The sequence below is a fragment of the Amblyomma americanum genome, chromosome 5 (assembly GCF_052857255.1).
Source record: "Amblyomma americanum isolate KBUSLIRL-KWMA chromosome 5, ASM5285725v1, whole genome shotgun sequence".
NCBI classification, from domain to species: Eukaryota; Metazoa; Arthropoda; class Arachnida; order Ixodida; family Ixodidae; genus Amblyomma; species Amblyomma americanum.
The window spans coordinates 104150433-104167429 of NC_135501.1; the positions used below are offsets into that span (position 1 = coordinate 104150433).

At 46.5% G+C, this 16997-nt stretch overlaps 1 pseudogene; it reads left to right on the top strand.

Moving 5' to 3' along the window:
- The first annotated feature begins 411 nt into the window (after window positions 1-411).
- On the top strand, window positions 412-7233 carry LOC144134082 (uncharacterized; annotated as a pseudogene).
- Window positions 7234-16997: the final 9764 nt, after the last annotated feature.

Here is a 16997-nt window from a genome sequence, read left to right on the forward strand (position 1 = left end):
TAAGATTGTAGTGCGAAAGAGGCTCCTACTCCCATTCATGTACAAACTTATCGTTACACCTACGCGTTTATTCTGACAAACTGCGGTGACCATTTTTTGACCAATTAAAATTTAAAAAAAGGTCCATGCAGTTTGGCAGAATAAACGCGTAGGTGTACCGATAACAGCGGTCCTGAATTGGCGAGTACATGACTTCAGAAGCGTCTTAGCCGGCAGCGATTTTAGGCAGCTTAATAGAGCATATGCGAAAAACGCAGCGCCATCTCGTTCACAAGTTGAGGCTTAGGTCTGCCATCTTGGTAACGGTGAGGAAGAAGCATAACCGCCATTACTCTGTGGGAAGCGGCGACTGTATGCGAAAGGCCCGCGTGGATTCACAAGCCGCAGATCGACCCACAACGTATAGCGAAAATGCCGACGCACTGCTGTGTCCCCTGGTGTAAACAGCGGGGACACAAGGATTCAGGCGGTAACAAGGTGCGTGATATTTACTTTCACACCCCTGTAATCCGTGCCCGAGAGGTAGGGAAACATCGGTCGTACACGGTACCCCTTATTAATAGTCGTCTCTGTGAAAAAAAGATAAATAACCTCGAGTTGACTACAATTGACAATACCGGTTAGAGAAGTACCGTGTTCTACCTTAACTGATGTTAGGGATTGTGAAAGGCTTCCTTTCCTCCTCGCTTCCACCCCGCGGTGTGCCCGTGTTATCTGCAGGTACTATAGCAGCACTTTTTGTTACCCAACAGCCGTGACAGCAGCCGTGTCTTTAGAAAAAAGTTCAGATGCTGTGAATGTGCAAAGGCTGTAAATATTAAGGACATGGCGCTAGCTCTTGTAAGCCTGTGGTCACGAGGGCGTGCATTAATGCCGAGCTTTGCTCAGGTACAGGCTAACCTTCGCGCCGCGATTGAGATGCCGGATAGTGCGGATAAAGCGGTTGACGCACATTCTCGCGTAGGTGGCCTACGGGGACTTACGATCATGATCAATTATTGCTCTTACGCGGTCCAACTAAGCGAGCCGCAACGAGTTTTCCGAGCTCTAGCGCACAACACGATCGCCTACGATTGCAGCCGATCGTAATTTGTTTAATAATCGGTATCGCGAAAAATCGCGATCGAAAGTGCCCGCTGGAGAAATATGCATAGTGACCACAACAGCCTGGTAACAAACACTTGCACCGTGGCGGTTCAGCTAAGTTTATTATCAGGCGGAGTATTTTTAAGTGTCGCGAGCTGGTCAAAATATTCATGTATAGCAAATATAGGTTACTGATGAATTATATGTTGATACAGGTATTAACTACAAGTACATCTCTTGAAATTTGCAGGTTTCCTATCGCTTCCCAAGAGATGCCACATTATACAAAAAGTGGATCATCGCCATCAAGCGCGACGAAGAGAAATACTTCAAGGTGACAAAATGCACAACAGTGTGTCCAAGGCATTTCCTGCCAGCACTCTTTATTCCTGGTGTATCATGCGGCAACAACTTACTGCGAAAAGCAGCCTGCCCCAGTGTGTTCAGCTTTAGGAAAAAGCAACAGCTTCGCAAATCACCCAAGAAGCGAACATTAAGCGCCTGTCCACAAGCACATCAGATTTCAGATCAAGCTGTTGCTCAAGCACTGACTGTAGAAGACAGTGCAGCAGAATTTTTTGGTGATCAGTCTACTGATCGATCGTCTGCAGCAGCTATAGAGTCGAAGAACCTGAAACAGAGAGAGACACCGCCAGCTGTTCACCTGCTTCTGGTGCAACCTGTTTATTAGGTAGTGGCAAGTCTATCAGTGAAGTGGAACGTCTCGAGGGTGCGGTTGCCGCATAGGCAAATGAAATAGACAGACATAAATATGAATGTGAAGTCCTCCAAGTACAGCTGCTCAGTACGATGAAAGAGTTGTACTTTTCACTCCAAGAAAATCGCCGCCTCACTGCACGTCTTGAAGAAAAATAAACTAGAACAAGCTTCGGCATTGACCGTTTTAAACATTCAAATGAGGACTACCTTGCTTACACAGGAATACCATCATACCAGCACTTCCTGGCATTGATGACTTACATTAACCCCGGAAAGAATGGGGGTAATATTTTGAGGAATGCTGGCATCAAAGCCAGCGGAGGCCGACGGCGGAAGCTGACGGCACAAAATGAATTGTTCCTCGTACTTGTAAGGCTTCGTCTCGGCCTCTTCGAGCATGACCTGGCACACAGATTTGGGATCATTCAGTCAACAGTGTCGCGTATATGTGTTTCATGGATTAACTTCATGTACATGAGACTGTAAACTACCACTCTGGGTATCAAGAGCTGTAATAGACGCAAAAATGTCTGCAGCATTAAGCACGTATCCAACAACAAGGGTTATTTTAGATGCAACAGAGACAAAGTGTGAGGTGCCCTCCTCACTGTCTCTCCAGTCGAGCTCCTACTCTACTTACAAGACTTCAAATACCTTTAAAGGCCTCATTAGTGTTTCACCAAACGGCTTAGTGAGCTATGTGACAGAGCTGTGCACAGGTTCTATATCAGATAGGGAGGCCGTTCTGAAAAGTTGTCTTCTGAACCTCAAGTTTGACAAAAATGACTCTGTCATGGCAGACAGGGGGTTCTTGATTGAGGACCTTTTGGCAAGCAAAAGTGTTAAGCTGAACATTCCACCATTTCTGCACAGGAATGCCCTCTCTGAACAACAAGTCAGAGAAACTAAAGAGCTTGCTTCTGTATCGGGCGTGCACTATCTGCCTTATTGTTACAGCGCATTGACTGCCTTATCATGTTGTGCCGGTGCCCCGCCCCATCATCTGTATAAAGGAGTACCAATAAGCCCTACGGGTGCTTCTTGTTCCTGCCACCATGTAGTTGCCTCCGTTCCTTAGTTCGACACACATCACGTTACATGGTGTCAGAAATGGGATCGACCGACAACGATGGAACTTCTGAAGGCGCCGCCACCCTTGCGAATGACCGGCAACCTCTCTGAAAACTGGAGACGCTTCAAGCAGAAGTTCGACCTGTTCCTGCAGGCAACCACAACGAAGGAGCAACCTCGAAGCGAAGCCGCAAAAGCCGCGCTTCTGCTAAGCATAGCCGGCGATGAAGCGCTCAACGTGTTCAACACGTTAAAGTTCGAAGCCGCAGAAAGCAAGGACGACTACGCAACGCTCGTGGGGAAGTTCGAGTCCTACTGTGCCGAGGTGAGCAATGAAATTCACGAACGTTATGTGTTTCGCTCAAGGAAGCAGACAGAGGGAGAACGATATGATAGGTTCGCTCGTGACCTTAAAAATCAAGCCGCGCAAAGCAATTTCGGAGAACTGCGAGATTCATTGATCAGGGATCAGATCGTCTTTGGCGCGAATGACTCAAAGCTACGCGAGAAAATGCTTCGAGAAAAGTCTTTAACATTGCAGAAAGCTGAAGAACTGTGCAAGGTGGCAGAATGTCTGGCTCAACGAAACGTGGTCTGGAAAGCTGCGGACGACCGCGTCGATGCTGTTACAAGGCATTCGCCACCATCACGGAGCAAAAGCAGTGATGAGCGCAGTAAGCAGTACCACTGCAAAAAGTGCAATCGACGGCACAGGCCCAGACAGCGCCCAACCTATTGGGAAAAAGTGTAATGAATGTCGCAAGCTGCACCACTTCGCGTTGTGCTGTCAAGGAGCGTCTAAAGTTGGCCAAGTGAGCCAAGACAGCAGTGACGATGAGTTTGACATTCTAGAAGTCGGAACTTGCAAAGGAAGCACCAAAGACTGGGTAGTCGAAGCTAAAGTTGTTGAAAGAAATATTTTTTTTCAAAGTAGACACCGGGTCGCAGGCATGCCTGCTACCGTTCTCTGTGTACCGCAAGCTTCGCGAGACTGAAAAGTTACAGCCTAAAAGTGCGGTGCTGCGAGCTTACACCGGAGGCGTCATAACTCACTTCGGGACGATGACACAGGAAGTAACTATTGCTAACGCTTCCACTACCGTGAAGTTCTTCGTCGTAAAGAATGACCGTCATGCCATTCTTGGACTGGATGCAAGCGAAGCCTTAGGAGTTGTCCAGCGCAAGGTGGCCACTGTAAGTGCTTCGGAGTACGAAGCAATTAAGAATTTCAGACATGTCTTCCAGGGGTTAGGCTGCCTGAAGCGACCCTATAGCATGGTCATGCAACCGTCTGCGGTGCCAGTCGCCCAACCAGCCCGGCGGGTGCCACTGTCCCTGCGACAGCCACTTCGGGAAGAGCTGCAAAGAATGGAGCGTGCGGGAATCATCGCGAAAGAGGATGGCCCCACAGACTGGGTAAGCCCCTTGGTCTTGGTCAAGAAAAAGGATGGCAAACTTAGGGTTTGCATAGACCCAAGAAAAGTAAACGCGCACGTAAAAAGGCAGCATTATCAGCTCCCAAAGCGTGAAGACATGAAGGAGAATTGGCCGGCGCAGCCTATTTTAGCTGTTTGGACGCTTATTATTCTGGTTTTTACCAGATACCACTTGACGAGAAGACGTCCACAATATGCACTTTTGCTACCCCCTTTGGAAGATATTTATTTCCGATTGCCGTTCGGCATTTCATCGGCTCCCGAAGTGTTTCAACGACAGATGAGCGAAATCTTCGATGGCCTTCCAGGTGTACATGTGTACATCGAAGATATTTTGGTCTGGGGCGCAACCAAACAAGAACATGATCAAAGACTAGTGGCGGTCATGAAAGCTGCTGGGAAAGCTGGACTAACGTTCACTGCAGAAAAATGCAAGTTTGGCGTCACGAAAGTGCAGTTTCTAGGTGATATCATCACACACAGGGGCATCTCGCCAAATCCGAAACTTGTTAAAAGTTTGCTGCAGAGGCCCGTGCTCAAGACCATATCCTATGTTCAACGCATGCTAGGTGTGCTGAACTATTTTGATAAATACGTTCCGCGCCTGTCCAAGCGAACTGCGTCACTGCGAGCGCTTATCAAACCGCATTTCGAGTTCGAGTGGAATGAAAACCACATGAGGGAGTAGAAAAGTGTTTTGCAGATTCTAAGCACGACGCCCGTGCTAGCCATTTTTGATCGCCGAAAAGAATCGACGATCACTTGTGATGCTTCAAAAGACTGCATAGGTGCCGCGCTGTTGCAGTGTCACAACGGCCAATGGCGGCCCGTGCATTAGGATCTCGAGTGCTAACGCAAGCTGAGCAGCGTTATGCACAAATTGCAAAAGAGGTGTTCAGCATATCATTTGGCTGCGATAAGCTTTATCTGTTCGTTTACGGACAAAAGATTCTCATCGAGACGGACCACAAACCTCTCTTGTCCATAGCTGCAAAAGGAATATGTGACATGCCTCCCCGTCTCCAAAGGTTCTTTTTAAAACTTTTCAAGTACGACTTTGATTTGCAGTATGTCCCGGAAAAGCACGTCATCTTGGCAGACATGCTGTCACGGTCGTCTCCGGTTGCTCAGGACGACAGCACTGGCGCCACGGACGACGTGGAAGTACACGCAGTTGCTGTTCTGGGCTACATGGTCACGGATGCAACACGTCAAAAGCTGGTAAATGCAACAGCTCAGGACGACTACCTGCATGCAATCATCTCTTGCCTGTTAACTGGCGAGAGCATCGAAAGGGAACAAAAGCCATTTTCATCTGAGCTTTTTGTCGTAGATAGTATTTTGTTAAAAGGCACAAAAGTGGTCATACCAAAAAGCATGCGGCGTGATAAATTAGCAAGAATTCATGCTGGGCATCTGGGACTGCAGAAATGCAAAGAAAGGGCTCATCGTCTTGTTTTTTGGCCCGGTCTCAGCAGTGACATCACGATTATGATCCAGAGTTGCCCCACTTGCCGCGAATTTGCATACAAGCAACCACAAGAACCACTGCTGATGCGCACAGTCCCTGGATGTGCGTGGTATCGAGTTGGCACAGTATTTTTTCTTTTGGAGAAAGTTCGCACATCGTGGCGTTTGATGCTCTTTCCAACTTCCAAGAAGTCGAGAAACTTGTTGATAATACGACAAGGACGGCAATCGCGGTACTGAGTGCTATTTTCGCGAGGTACGCCGTACCTCTTGAAGTATGCACCGATAATGGGCCCCAGTTTGCAAGCCACGAGTTCGCAGTCTTTGCAAGAAATTTCGACTTCGCTCACATCACATCCACTCCTCGCTACCCGCAATCCAATGGACTGGCAGAGAAGGGTGTCCAGGTTGTAAAGCGTATCCTGAAAAAAAGTGAACGCTCACGGGAATATTTCTGGCTAGGTCTGCTGGCCTACCGCTCTACGCCGCTGGACGTCGGCCGGTCACCTGGGGAACTTCTTCAAGGGAGGTGCCTGAGAGCCAATTTTGCTCCCGTACCGACAACTGCGGTGAAGAAGCATCTTCATAAAAAAGCGGAAAGCCACTACCACATCTGGCTAAATGATCAGTCGTGAGGTTCGGGGATAAATCATGGTCAAAAAATGGCATAGTCGTCGCCACTAGTCCTACGAAGTGCAAGCCAAGGATCGTCGGGTCTTTTGGCGCAACAGACGGCATCTTCTGCAAACCCGTGAGAGGTGTGCAACAGACATTAGTGAGGACGTTAGTGATTCGCTCGAGCATGAACCTGTCGACCCCGGCCTAACTGCTCCAGACATCACGACTGCTGCCGCAGCGCTATCCCATGCTCACTCACTCCAGCAACAGCCCGCCGGCAACAGCGCAGCGTCTGCAAGTGCTGCGCGCCACATGTCAACACCTCCTGAGCCAACACCGGCCCCAAGAAGGTCGGCTCGTACAGTCAAGCCACCGCAACGACTTCATTACGATGCTGAATTTAATCAAGTATCCTGAACTTTGTTTTCATTACCCCTCAGGGGATGTATCGGGCGTGCACTATCTGCCTTATCGCTACAGCGCACTTACTGCCTTATCATGTCGTGCCGGTGCCCCGCCCCATCATCTATATAAAGGCGTACCAATGAACCCTACGGGTGCTTCTTGTTCCTGCCACCATGTAGTTGCCTCCGTTCCTTAGTTCGACACACATCACATTACAGCTTCATTGAGGATACATGTAGAAAGGAGAATAAGAAGGGTCAAATCATTTCATATATTTGATCGGTCGATACCGCTCACACTGGCTCCCATAATCAATCAAATCTGGACTGTGGCTGCTATTCTCACAAATTTTCAACGCGCTTTGAGCAAACCTTCGCAACCAAGCAGGCAACAGCTGGTACCTCCAACAGAGCTAATGAATGAATAACTTAAAGGATGACCTATATTCACTGCCTCAAACCATGCAGCAAGATAACACAGGAGCAGAAACTTCCCTCATCCCCACAATCAGAGAGCACAAGGACTAGAGTAATACGACTCAGATTCTGTGAAATCCTGCACGAAAAACCAGTGTAATAAAGGAAAACTAGTGTGATGCACTAAACTGTGCTGTACTGTTGGGTCACACTCATGAAAGCGACCACTTGGCACCTAGATGAATGACTAAAATTTTGCTCCTTAAAAAGAGCTGGTGCCATCATGGTGGTAGGAATTTCGGTTCATTTTGTTTGGGAAGTGGCCACAAAATGCAGGCTTGCAGACTGTGGAGGCGTGCCTGTTTTAATACGTTTGCATTGTACCATAAATGTTACTGTGTTATATATATATATATATATATATATATATATATATATATATATATATATATATATATATATATATATATATATATAACACAGTAACATTTATGGTACAATGCAAACGTATTAAAACAGGTCTTTGTCAGTTGCAATGATCTATGTCATCCGTTTGTTAATTGTGATGACCAAATGTACCTGTTTGCACTGTGTGTCGTAAGGGAGCGCAGACCTCGTCAAGCCTTGTTTGGCTTTTTATCTGCGTTTTCCTCAGCATCCATAATACGATTGATTGATTTTAATGAAATTTCAAATAATCAATAAGCGAGCATCTTTCCCATTTCTTTCCTGCCCCCCTTCAGCACAATATGCTTCACAAACTAGCCCTAAAATCATCCGTTTTATTCTATATCACAAAGCCTGCTTTCAGCTCGAGCTAGTTTTTGAAGGTGTAATTTTCTGCGGGATCTAGTTAAACTAAAAAAAATCTTTCATGCGTTTTTATTTTATTTATTCAGGAAATGCAAAAATATAGAATTGGTGATGAAAAGAAAAGATAAGGAATGGCCATGGAATGAAAGGAAGCCATTGTCTAGCACAGAAGCCTTATATATAAAAATCACCAGCTGCAGTAGGTGTAGATCACTACAATGAAGAAAAACTAGTGTTAAAACCACAAAATTATACCACAGCAGTGTTGTGAGCAGCAATGTAAGGCACGGCACTACTGAAAAAGAACTCATCCAACTGTGCCTTATCATCGTCCCACCTCCCTTGATCAAAATAAATGCGCTCCACAGCCATCCACTTTTCAGAAAATACTACAAAGTCGGCCCATTTGCATTCTGGGACAGCCACCTGTCCTAAAACTTGGTAAAAATACTCATCATCTCTCTTGAGCTGATGTGTACCATCAACAAATGCAAGACAAGGTTTTGCTGGTTACAGTGTTAGCTTCACTGTCCTTCAAAGAGTAGGGACATTTTATCTCCACATCACCATAGGTGCCTTCTTCCGGGTGAAAAACCAACCTACCCGGGCTTGCACCTAGCCATCGAAAGCCAGGGTGCACAGCAAGGCCACAGTATTGCAAGGTCACGTTGTGTCCTGCATCTGTCATTGTAGCGGCATACCGCTCTGCGGCAAGAGCCCCATTTTTTTCCCATCCTGTACAGCCCGTACCTGGGACAGATCCTTTGAGTCCAAGAGATTTCTTAACCTTTCTCTGTCCATTCTTTCCGCCTCATGACCTTGCCAAAGGCAGATGCTTTGAGGCGGTGTCGTAGTGCCGAGTTCCATTTGTCGCTCAGGGCCTACTGCCTGGTATTTGCTTCTAACTCCTGGGCTTCCTCAGGACTAAGCTGAAAGTGCTAGGAAAGAAAAACGATATTATGTATTTCCCGCAAGTCTTGCCTTTCTTGCATTTCAGCAGCTCTCAATAATCTTGCTTGGTGCACACCCAGTCCTTTCCGACATTTGCATGTAAAAGTGCATCAGATGACGCTAATTTGAGCATGCAAAATGTTGACCGATTCAATGGCCAAACTAAAATTTTCACAATTCGCTGCAAGCCAGTCATCTTTCATGCTTTTTGTCAGCCGCCGCACAGCTGTTTGTGTTGTTGTATCATACTTCAGAGTTATTCAGAGTTTTGGCCTATTCTATGAAGTGTTAACAAGACACCGCCTTACACTACGCCATCTACAAGGGGTGGAGCAGGAGAAATAAATCACCCTCTGTCGCAGGCATTATAATCACTGTGCAGCATTTGGCTGCGACAATGGCAACAGAAAGTTCGAACTGTTGGCTGTGCAGACATGCGGCATGCTTAACGGCTTAGTATTTTCAAACACTTCATTCTGAGAGAGAACATGAGCCATGAACTGATGGTCACCTGGCTGTAAATGGAAAGTACAAAACCGCAACCAGAGATAAGAAAAATGCTGCTTCATTATGAAATTTAAGTTCACTTTCATCACTAACTGGTATTTTTTGTGAATTATTAACCTACAGTGCCTTTAGCAAAGGGCTCATTGCATGGATTAACATGGCTATCACTGTGGTTGGTAAATAAGGATACTAAAATTCCGGTCACCACGCTGGTTCTTTACCCTGTACGACTGCCCCTGACACTCGACAAAAGTAATATGGCAGCTAGGTGAGCTCTGACTGATGCTTATTACTTTCAATGTACATTATGTGAATGACAAATTGGACGAATAAAAACCGGAAACACAACAGAAAAAGAGCAAGAACACGCAGCTGGCTGTGAATCAGTCAATAAAGCGAGCAGGTTTAGCTGTGCACACATTAGGCAAGAACAGTATTCGTTCGGTACGCCAGTTCAAGAGGTAAAGAGCACTTTATGCCCAGCGATTAAGAGCAGCAGGTCTAAATATATAGTATAATCAGACATGCATGCTTTGAACACTTGCATAGCAGACAGCCATCGCCAGACTAAATGGCCTTGAAGCCTGGATGGTGCTATCACAGCCAGTGAACTTTGAGAGAATGCACTTCAAACCTTTTAGCAAGATCAGCAGCAACACTTCCCATCACCTGGCATTTAGATGGTGTGTAACTGCCAGCATGGCCTCGTCAATGAATGTCAAATATTTACTAAACATGGAGCTCAATATGTGCTCTTATTCACTCAGACCTGAATGTAAATAGACAGTATGCACTAATGGCACAGTTAGGACAGCAGAAGCATTTCAACAAGCATGCTTACTGTCATATGTAAAAAGAAGTCGCTATATGCTGCACAAAACAATTTTCCTACCACAAACACATGACAAACCTGCAAAAGCACCCGATAAATCCAGTGAACGAAAGCAACAACTAATGTGCTAACCATCAGAATTTGTTGTTCATCAGCTGTGAAGACAGCAGGAAATGTGTACAGCACAGCACCAGTAAACAGCTCCAGTCGTGGGACAACGAAATTGGTGCCTGCCGCAGGGGCTATGGTGGATATCCAGGTCTTAAAATCGTGCGGACTGTCCGACTGCTGGTATGTCAGTGGAGAGCCTACTGGAGCAAGGCTTTCCTTTGTCTTTACCAGAGGAACCTGCACGTCCCGCAAAACAGCGGCAAAAGGAAGGTCACCCAGTGCCTCCAGCTCAGCACCAGTGACTGGATTGCGGCTACTTGGCTAGCTTCATCCTGCTATTCCAGGCTTGCACCTGGAAGTTGAGCAGTCACTGGCAACTGCGCACCGCCTTCTCGTGGGGCTCGCCAGTCCACGTCGAGAACACTTGCAGGCTTGATGCGTTTCTGTCTTGGGCGTCTCCACTGCTTAAGCAACTCCGTGCAGGCAAGCTCTGGTGGTGGCTCTGCAAATCCCTGCTCCTTCAATAGGGCTAGCAGGCGTACTGCTGCAAGGACGTGACTGCAGGCTCCACTCTTTCCTGCCGGGCATTCGCAGGCAGTGGTATGAGGCACGCCGGTGGTAATGTTAAAAGACATCTGCACATTGTAGGGACGGCAACCTTTCTCCTGACTGCGGAAACTTGTGCAATGCATGTGGACGATACCAAGTCTGAAAAGAAAATCCAAAACAGTGGTGTGATACTCATGAAGTTCCAAACTTATCCTGCAACACTGGTATGTGCGTTGAGGGGAGAGTGCCCAAGAACCGAGACATCTCAATTGACATAAGATACAAGTCTTGCATAAAAACCTTACGACCAGTGTTTGTTTCATGATTAAAACTGCAATTAAAAATTGGCTCTAGCAATATGTAAAAGCTGGTCTGGTGACAAATACTTGTTTCTGTATAAGTAACGTTACCACTCGAAAAACCACGAGATTAAACTAAAAATCAAATCCTGGGGTTTTGCTTACCGAAACCATCATATCGTTACAAGGCACGCTCTAGTGAAGTGCTCCGGAATAATTTAAACTACCTGGGGTAGTTTAACGTGCCCTAGAACGCAAGTACATGTACAGTAAAAGGGCGTTTTTGCATTTCGCCTCTGTCGAAACGAGGCCGCCGCGAAAGAGACTCGATCCCCCAATCTTGCACTTAGCAGCAGAGCGCCTTAGCCGACTAAGCCACTGCGGTAGCTGAGAGAAAACTGCAAGAGCCGATTTGCAAAGCAATATGAACCGCTCTGGACACGCGGCCGTTCGATTGCATCGGTACATCGGTTTCGCAAAATGTTTCTGCGCCGATTCGGCGTCCGCCCCTTCAACATATAGAAACCGGTCGCATCTTAACATAACGTTACCCGCGCTTGTTGCTTCCGCCCACAAACGCTCCTTGAAACGAACAAAGAGAAGCTCCCACTATTCGGTTGCGACGAAACTTTCATATCAAGTGAGCGAGCTACAACTTTGGGTATGCGCGTAATGGAAGAGTACAGAGCGCCGGGGAAACGCTGGCGTCGGACGCCGTTCGCAGAGTATGCCTACAGCCAAATGTTGCTTACCCCGAGTCACATGTTTTCGTGCGAAGCGATGACGGCGAACAGTAGGCCTCGATGCCAAAGCTGTACGCCTTCTTCCGTTGACGGGCAGAGAGGTCTTTTTAGTCGCACAACCATTCCAATATGCGCTCCGAAATATGCGGAACGACAGTCAAGTTCGAAGTGCAACCTGAGCTGCTCAGACTCGGAAAGCATAGCGGCTGATACGTGGCGAGAGGTCTTGACATCGTATAAAACTTTCGCTCAAATACAAATAGACCTCAATACGGGGAACAGACTGGCACATGGGCTGGCAGCTGAACACTCGCCGCAATAAAGACGGCGACCAGACTTTCGGTGCCCAGTGTTGGCAGATGACCAAACAGTTTTGTATATGATCTATTGACTCGACGAAGAATGAGCCTTAGCAACAGATGAACCTCTCGACGGCCATCCACAACTTCCAACCAGGTGAAGGAGAACTAATCAAGACGATGAATAAGAGATACCTGCAACGCAGACAACCCAATAGCCCCGACATGCTCCCAACATACTGCGGGAAACCAATCCTACATTTACCTGAAAAGGTGAATATTCAGGAAGTGCATGCGAAACTGTTACACTTCATGAGATGCGCGAGCCCGGGCGGTTACAAAACTACCGCCAAGATGCTAAAAATCCTGGATGACACATTATTTCGGCGCATTGAAAGTTTTGTACGGCATGAGATGAAAGAAGGGTAGCCTCGCCCGCAGATTCGAAAACGGCATGAATTCTGTTCATCCCGGAAACGGGCGTACAAATCAGTCACAAACCTAAAGCCAATCACCCTTGCCGCGTGCACTATGCGAAACTGATGAAAAAACTATTTCACAAGAGGGTCTACAAACGCTTAAAAGTAAATTTCTAAATCTCGGGCACTGTTTTCAGCTTGAGGCCTAACCTTTCCAAGTAGGACATCCTGATCCAACTGAAGGAAGACATGAAAGCTCGCCCGAGATTGTAATTGTATTAAACCAGAGCCATCCTTACACTGGACCTCACAGGCGCTTTAGACGACGTCTCACGCGTAGCAGTCCTGGACAGCATCAACAGAATAACTTCAGCAGCAAAATTTACCATTAAATCAGGATTTTCCTGGCCTAGGGAAGTGCGCCTAACCCTATGCGAGACGACTTCCGAACTCGTAAATCAAGGCTGCCGAGGTATGCCACAAGGCGCGGTCTTCTGCACGCTAATATTCAGCATAGCTCTATGGAGAAAGCCAGCTCTGCTAGAAACCACACAAAACATCAATCACGCCATTTACGAAGACGGCGTCACAATCTGGACATTTACATGACCCGTCGGTACCACCAGAACACCCTCTAACATACTAAGAATCATGCCAGCCAATGTGCGCCACACGAAGCGGGCTGCAATTCACCCCTAACGATTGAGAACTTATCCTGTTTAGATAGAAGCAGGAAGAATCCTCAGTCGTTCTTCGACTAGAAAATGAACAGATCCGAGAAGTCGTAATAATCGTGATTCTTGAGCTCGCCATAAAGAACAAAGGCAATCACCATGAAATAATGAGAAATTTAAATACTACTAAGGATAAAATGGCAACGCGAGCTTCCATCCGTGTGCCCGATTTGCCAAATACAGCCAGCACGGATGGATGGATGGATGGATGGATGGATGGATGGATGGACGGACGGACGGACGGACGGACGGACGGACGGACGGACGGACGGACGGACGGACGGACGGATGAATGGATGGATGGATGGATGGATGGACGGACGGACGGACGGACGGACGGACGGACGGACGGACGGACGGACGGACGGATGGATGGATGGATGGATGGATGGATGGATGGATGGATGGATGGATGGATGGATGGATGGATGGATGGATGGATGGATCGATGGATGGATGGAGGGATGGATGGATGGATGGATGGATGGATTTATGGATGGATGGATGGAGGGGTGGGTGTTTGGGTGGGTGCGTGGATGGGTGGATGGGTGGATGGATGGATGGATGGAGGGATGGATGGATGGATGGATGGATGGATGGATGGATGGATGGATGGATGGATGGATGGATGGATGGATGGATGGATAAATTGTCCGCTTTGAAACGGGGTGATGGCAGTTGCCACCACGCTTAGGTACTTTTCCCTTTATTTTTGTTTAACTTAGTTGTAAGTATTTAAAATTCGCCATTTTTTTTAAATACGCCTTCCTACACATTTAACCTTATGTAACCTGTCTGCTTTTAAGCAACCAATTTTCCAATCGGTTTATGTTAATTTCCACGGCAGATTTATATACATGACTATAGTTATCCCTAAACCCTAGGGCATAAGGAAGAGTTACTGTGCCTGCATCGGCATGGGGATGAATACTATCACATTTATCACATTTTAGTATGTTGTGTTATATTGTTTCTACAGACCTACCACACGCAGGACATATGTGTCATCTTCTTCGTTACATTACTTTTTGTAGCTGCGCGTTCTAAGACATCGTGACCTAGCTTAAAATAGTAGGGCACTGCCTCTAGAGTTATCAGAAAACGCTTCCTTCCAGATCTGCCCTTTCCAGTATCAATATAGTTCTACACTATGCTTCATTTTCATTGAATGTATACAATTTTTACCTTCCGTGTTTTTAACCTGTTGTTTAATGCCCTTTCTTTCTCCGTCCTCGTACCGGCATACTTACTGGTTAGCCTCCTAGTTCTTTTCTGCCATTGTGAGTCAACGCTTTCTGTATAGTTATTGAAATACCTTAGATGCCCACCTGTTGTCGTCCAATTCCCCAGGGGTTCTTTGTACAGTATTTTACTCTGAGCTTCCCGTGCTTCGAACGATGCCCAGCCCTATCCCCCTGTACTGCCTCGTCTGTGGTGGTCCCGTGGCCACCTAGTGCTCATCATCCAACAGCTCTCGGATTTATTTCTAACCTGGACTGAACTTCTCCCCGCACAGAACCCCATTCCCGACAATAAGCACCGGAACCATTATTCTTTTCCCACTTCCCACTACCTCTCAGTACTTCATACCTGTTGTACCCCCCAATACCCTAGCTATGATTATTTATCTCCTCATCTCTTCGCCCTTTTGCTATGAGAGACTGTCCGTGCTTTTCCGTGCACATCTGCCATTCGTTTGCTTATACCCCGAGATATTTGCATTCTGCCACTCGGGGTATTTCATGGCCTTGTATTGTAAGCTCCCGATCAGTTGTAACGTTGAAAATCGTCACACCTGATTTATTTGCGCTAAAACTGAAACCTAAACTGTCTCTGTCTCCACAGCAATTAACCAGAGTTTGCAAATCTTCCTGGCTATCTGCTAACAGTAAAGTTAGCAGTTAGCACTCACTACAGCCGTCGCATACCCAGCACGTTACCTCAACTGGAGACGGAGCGACAAAAAGCATTAGGCGCGCGCATCACCGAACATTGACGATAGCTACCGTGGCTGTTTGCGCATAAGCTAAACCGTGTCTAAAAGAGCTTTCGGTTTATATCATGGCTCAGTTGATTTAAGCAACAGCCACTTTTTTTGCGGTGTGTATAAGTGTGCACTGAATTTTGCGGGGCCGTGATATTTTTTTACGGCCATCAGAAACAACTAACTTCTTTTATTTCATCTGTTTATGGTAGGGCGAAGTGTGATCTACTTGAAAAAATTATGCAAAGTTTTCAAAGACTAGTGTTGCTCTAATATCTTCACGTGAATGTGCTTTTGAAAGCTGGCGCAAAGAAGGTAACACGTAGGATTCAACGTTGAACAATCAGGAATTTGTGCGTCGAAAACTCCCAACTCTGCGCTACTGAAAACCAGCACTGCGCGCGCGCATTTGTATTCTGTGCACCTAGGCCGCATTCTGTCAGCACTATTGACTCTAACCTCACTGGGAATCAGTTTTGTGTTCTGTTCTGCTCTAGAAAAGGCGGAGTCAGCCGTGTATTCAGGCTCTCAGGAGGCAGAATATAACTTGTAAGACTTGAGGAAGGCTTTCAAATCATTTGGAAACGTTTTCGCCGTATAGTATATGATAACATTGTGTATGGTGCATCAATGTGCTGCATGCAAGGTTCTTGAAAGCGCAATCTTCCTGCTCGTAATTTAGAGGCTTCCCCGCTTTGTGACGTTCCGTCTCTTCGTGAACTTTCGTTTACTGTTTTATCAGAATTACACATGCTCGCTATTTACATTTATTCAGCTGATGCCGGCCGGTGAGTGAGAGAAGTGCTAGGGTGCCATAACAATGACACTGCACAAGAAAAGCCGGAAACCAGCTTAATAATGTGTAAAACGCTACCACCTCCTGTGCCGCTTTGTGTTTGTGTTTGTATGGAGAAAGATAATATTCATTTTCCTCGGTGTCTGGCATCTCTTTTCTAAAATTCCTCTATTTAAGAAGGCTGCACACGAGTTGCGTTTATGGGTGGTAAAGAGCGCTCGAAATTTAAATTCTTCACATTATCGTCATCTTTAGCTTGACTGCGCATAGTTCATGACAAAGCCTTCTCTCAACTCTCTGCAATTCTCCTTGTCCTGTGCCAGGTGCGACCACCTTATTGCGCAAACTTTTTTATCTCGTCGGTTCATCTAACTTTCTGCCGCCCTCTGCTAACCTTGCCTTCTCTTAAAATCCTGTCGCTCGCCTTTCACGGCCATCGGTTGTCTTGGCTTCGTATTACATGGCTTGCCCAAGCCTATTCTTGATTTTCACGAAAATATCACTAAACAGCATTTGTTTCCTCACTCACTCTTCTCTTCATTGTCCCTTAACGTTACACCTATCATTCTCCTTTCCATAGCTCGTGCCGTTGTCCTCAATATAAACTGAACCCTTTTCTTTCACCTCGTCATTTGTGCCCCATATAGGTTAATATCGGTAAGATGCAGCTTATATTTCACATTTTACGGCACTAAAAATAAAATTTCCTTACAAAAGAATAAAGACCATAGAGCAACA